Source organism: Schistocerca gregaria, chromosome 8 (genome assembly GCF_023897955.1).
Source record: "Schistocerca gregaria isolate iqSchGreg1 chromosome 8, iqSchGreg1.2, whole genome shotgun sequence".
NCBI classification, from domain to species: domain Eukaryota; kingdom Metazoa; phylum Arthropoda; class Insecta; order Orthoptera; family Acrididae; genus Schistocerca; species Schistocerca gregaria.
Window position 1 is genome coordinate 160,287,596 of NC_064927.1, and position 5,304 is coordinate 160,292,899.

Below are 5,304 nucleotides of genomic sequence, written 5' to 3' on the forward strand. Positions count from 1 at the left end.
CTAAGGCGATGCAGTCATGGACTGTGCGGCTGATCCCGGCGGAGGTTCAAGTCCTCCCTCCGGCATGGGTGTGTGTGTTTGTCCCCACGGTAATTTAGGTAAATGTAAATGTCGTGTGACTAGGGCCTCCCGTCGGGTAGACCGTTCGCGGGGTGCAAGTCTTTCGATTTGACGCCACTTCGGCGACTTGCGCGTCGGTGAGGATGGAATGATAATCATGAGGACAACACAATACCCAGTCCCTGACCGGACAAAATCTCCGACGCAGCTGGGAATCGAACCCGGGCCCTTAGGACTGACATTCCGTCGCGCTCAGCAACTGGGGGGCGGACGATAATTTAGCTTAAGTAGTGTGTAAGCTTAGAGAGTGATGACCTTAGCATTTAAGTCCCATAAGATTTAACACACATTTTTGATTATTCACATTGTTTGCCTAATGGACACTCGGTGAATAATTTACAAAAGCATATAAATCAGTGGACAGGTTATCGAACGAAGGAGATAGAAGAGGAAGGATTCTTCTGAAAAATTACGTAGCCCAACCACAGCATTACACTATCAGTTTATTCAGATCCAACGCAAGTCACTTCGAATCATGGCCTCAAAGTGGTTAGTTTTTATACAGTGAAGGACGTTGCAGAAGAAGCAGAGCATTCGCATGCAATGACGAATGTAACGCAAGACATTGTACAGAACACCGACTCACTAAAACTGAATAAAATTCCTAATGTTGAAAAAGATCATTCAAGTTTATATGCAAGAAGAAAAATCAGGTCACCAGCAAAGTTCAATCACTGACAGCACTAATTTTTCAAATATTTTCCAGGTCACAAACTGTAACACACAAGAAAAAATCCTGAAATATTTCTATCACCGAAACTACACTTAAACACGTACGGTCCATTGGACGCTCAAGCAAGATACGAAGTTCAGAAGACCCTGACCCATGCTCTGCTTGCTTATTGAACACTTGCTGATAGAGGCAGCATCTTGAAATTGTAAAGCCATTCTACTCAAATACAAATTATACAACTTTTTTGTATTTGAGACATATACGGTCCAGTCACATTATGTGCCCACCAACTGTGTTGGAAACCAACGTGCCATAAACACTCACAGACAGCAAGCGCGAGCATAGCAGTGGAGGATATGCAAAGCGTCTGCTGTGGACGCCGAAACAGGGCAGTCGTTGTAGTAATGCGATTTATGTAACGTCCAAAATGGCAGAATCATTGGATTTCGAACCAAGAGTGGAACCACTACCGGAAGGACTAAGTTTTTAAATTGTTTGCGTGCCACAGTGGCTAATCTACACCCTGCAAGACAAAATGACGCTATCCAAAATAAAATGTAAATAACTTAATTACAGTCCACTGATGATGCTTTAGCTTAATAAAGCGAAACGCGTCTGGTGAAAAGAATAGCGCATTTTTGTAGTTGCAAAGACAGAACGAAAATACCCACTAGAAATATAAAGCATCTACGGACATTAAGGCCATGCAAATGAAGAATCTACAAAGGGGTTTCGACAAGCTGGGACTCTCGGGTGGACGACGGTCGTTTTCGAAGGACTGCAGCTACACCACACCTGCTGCCACCGGAGGGAGATTGTACATACATTATTACTGCCAAATGGTCGGTGTAGGCTGCAGGCCACCGTTCAGCTTCGAGAGCCTCATCCTTAAGATTATGTGTAACAAATATTCAGTCGAGACGACTAGCGGAATGACTCGAAATTTGTGTAAGGTCTTATGGGAGCAAACTACTTAGATCATCGGTCCCTAAGTCCACACACTACTTAATCTAACTTAAGCGAACTTGCGCTATGGGCAACACATATACCCATGCCCGAGGGAGGACTCGAACATCCGACGGAGGGAGCCCCACGGACCATGAGAAGACTCCCTAGACCGCGCAGCTACCCCGCGTGGCGGAATGACTCGTCGTATGCATGTATTCAAGACGGAGGCCCAGGACACGCTCGTAGCTGTCAACTAGCAGCGCTTTCTGCACTAACATTCGTAGTTTTAGGCGCAGGATATTCCGAGGATATTGATGTTTTCACTGCAAGTGCACAATTAAAATCACCGCCTAGGGTAAAACGATGGTTCCAACCTTGATAGAGCGTGAATTTCCTCTGTGTAGTAGCAGGAACGCAATCGTCTCTGACTGTACAGGATGGTACGCAGATGTTCATGAGTCGTACGTACGGCACCGTCATGCTAATCCACCCGCCGACGGTAAGTATGCCGTGAAGTCTTCTCGCCGAGGCATCGTTATGCCGTTGCCAGTTTTGGAGACGTGTGATACGTAGGATCCATACCAGTACATTAGAAGTTATTCGTCGACGTGTACTTATTGTAGGAAGATGTTGTCTGTCACGTGTAGTATATCTTTTAGCAAAGATGCTTTGCTCAATTTGTGATTGTATGGTGCTGATAGAGATAGAGGCAGGTCGGTATGCTTGTCTTCGTTTTGTCGTATGTTTTATCGCCCATGCGAGCTAACGCCATCTGATGTACTGACACGTTACGCGACTCCGTCCTGTCCGCAGTCAGTGGTTAAATTTCTAACTTTAGCGGGACGCCGCCGCCCCCCCCCCCCCCCCCCCCCGTGTCGCCTTTTGCTACTGTCAGTAGGTCCCCTTTTCAATCATCATCCCAGTTTTCTTGGGAAAAGGTTGCCATCTGCCTTATGTTCCAGTCCTGTCTCTTAGCTTGGATTGGCAGCGATTTCTGGTACTTCTGTGATGTCTTCTGGTCGCTCTCGGCATATGCTATTGTCGAGACATTGGTGTTTTGCGTGTGAGGTCTCAGTACCCTCTGTGGGCTGGCCCTCTTCCTCCGCCCGTTCTTCACCATCGCATCTCCTACGTATTAAGCAGTTGTGCGACGGGGTTAAGCGTTATTTCTTGTGCCGTTGCGGGGACCGTTGCTTACGCGTGTAAGTTTCCGTATCTGAATGTGGAAGTGCGTCTCTGTCGCCATTGCCGTCTGAGACGAAGGCACCCTTTGGCACTATCCGACTGTCGATGTCCGTTTTCTCTTCCGATCTCTCTATTGTAGGTAGCGGTTGCTGCTGCTCGGTAGGATGTATTGCCGCCGCCACCATGCTCGAGCCATCTGCCGTCGTCGACTCATTGGTGAGATTGTCCAGGTCTTGAGTTAGGTCGATGTTTAAGGGGGGGGGGGGGGGGGGCTAATATGAGAGATAAATATGTCGCCACAGGTGTTTGCTGCTGCAGCTTCATCAATCAGTACTTGTACAGTTCTCATTTGGAGACATGTTGAGCATCTGTGGCCTTCATGTCCACAACCTGAGCGAGTTTTCGGCTGACCATCACAAATGACTGTCGCTCTGCAGCCTTCAGCTATGAGATAAGATTGCACATGTTTTGTTAGCTCTATCCGTATTTGTCCTACCCCATTAAGTACCGGGTACGTCGTAAAGGTGGACCATTTTTCTGCTATATGACTGATCTCCTTACCATAGGCTGTAGCGCGGCAACCACGATGTCAGCCGGAACCTCAAACGGTAGCTCGAATACTCTGATAGTTCTTAATCCAAGCCTCGCACAATCTACAGCTACCGCACCGACAAGTCCGTCAGAACTTTCAAGTTCAAAGTCCTTCTTTGTTGCTGCGAAAGACACACGGTGTCATTGATGGGTTTCACGAAAATCACACTACTGATACAGAAGTGGATTAAAAAAAAAAGACAACCATGGCGCACCGCGGCGGCAAGCAGATTGTCCGTCGCGGCCATCCATTCACGCCTCCCATCTGACCCATATTCTTAACTTGTCCATTGTATCTCCCACTCGAAAAATTCTTCATTCCAGTAGGGGTTCGAACGATATTTGCGCATCCGCACAGAAACTCAGTTACATTAATATAATCGAGAACAACGGCTCCATGATATATGTCTTGGAGCGGATGCATAAAAATCTTTCTGACCCCTACGGGAATGAAGAATTTTTTGAGTTGGAGGTACAATGGACGAGGGAAGCTGCGTTGCAGCATGTGGCAAGTTGAGATTCTGGGTCGGACGGAGGCTTGTCTGGGTAGTAGAAACATTTAAGGCAATAGTTTCGGATAGGCGGACCTACTAGGTTCGAGTCCCAGTACAGCACAAAATTTCTGCTTTCGCCATTGCAATTCCGCAGTGCTCCGTGAGGCTGAGAGTCGTCATTTCCCACCTACTCCTTTCCAGTTCTTCCCCTTCGTCTATTTCAGAAAACTACGATATATAATTGAACATATAACATGGAAGGCAACGGCCTTGTCGTAGTGGATACACCGGTTCCCGTCAGATCACCGAAGTTAAGCGCTGTCGGGCGTGGCCGGCTCTTGGATGGGTGACCATCCGGGTCTCCATGTGTTGTTGCCATTTTCCATTTTTCGGGGAGCACTCAGCCTCGTGATGCCAATTGAGGAGCTACTGGGCCGAATAGTAGCGGCTCCGGTCAAAGAGAACCATCATAACGACCGGGAGAGCGGTGTGCTGACTACACGCCCCTCCTATCCGCATCCTCAGCCGAGGATGACACGGCGGTCGGATGGTCCCGATAAGCAACTTGTGGCCTGAAGACGGAGCGCATGTAACATGAAAAGTGTCTTGCCTACTAGGCGTATTCTAAATTATACTTACGGGATCCGAGCTTATATTCCGTGGTGAGATATTTGCTCAGATCACGACAGAGAATCATTTCAGACGACAAAGAGTATCTGTCACGAGAAGAGAGAGTGTCTGCATCGAATTATACCTGAAGGGCAATAAGATCGCGTAATAACATTACCTTCTGGACCTCATTTACTTAAAGAGAGCATCTTTAATAACGGTAATTTTATGTGGAACTCAGGACCACGGCTGCAAGCAAGGTAGCTGCTGTCTTGAACAGATGCAACAAAATAACAGACCAAAGCTTAAAAATAGCTACCATAACCGAATCACAGTCGTTTTTACGAGTATCCAAATATGTAAGAAAATTATTCCGCTGCGCTCGAGTCACTGGGAAATTTCTCTGCCAAGTTTCCTGTACCTGCAAGGCTGGCTGATTAGCCCCTTGACGGACAGTAATTGAATCACTGAAAACTAACTGTACTTCTACGCAGCAGTCAACTTTCTCCGTTTCCTGAGCGAAACTAATTTTTATTTCCACTTTTCCAGAGCTAAATTAAGTCCGAAGCCAAGCTCAAAGCGAACTGTAAACACCTTTCATCCACCGCTGCAAGTCTAGCAGTCGCTGATATAATAGACTTTGATGCATAAATGCTATAACGTAGCAACAATTTTTCACAATAG

General features: G+C 46.8%; 1 pseudogene; it reads left to right on the plus strand.

The window, feature by feature from the left end:
• The first annotated feature begins 4,271 nt into the window (after positions 1-4,271).
• LOC126285500 (5S ribosomal RNA) lies at positions 4,272-4,389 on the plus strand (annotated as a pseudogene).
• The last annotated feature ends 915 nt before the right edge of the window (positions 4,390-5,304 follow it).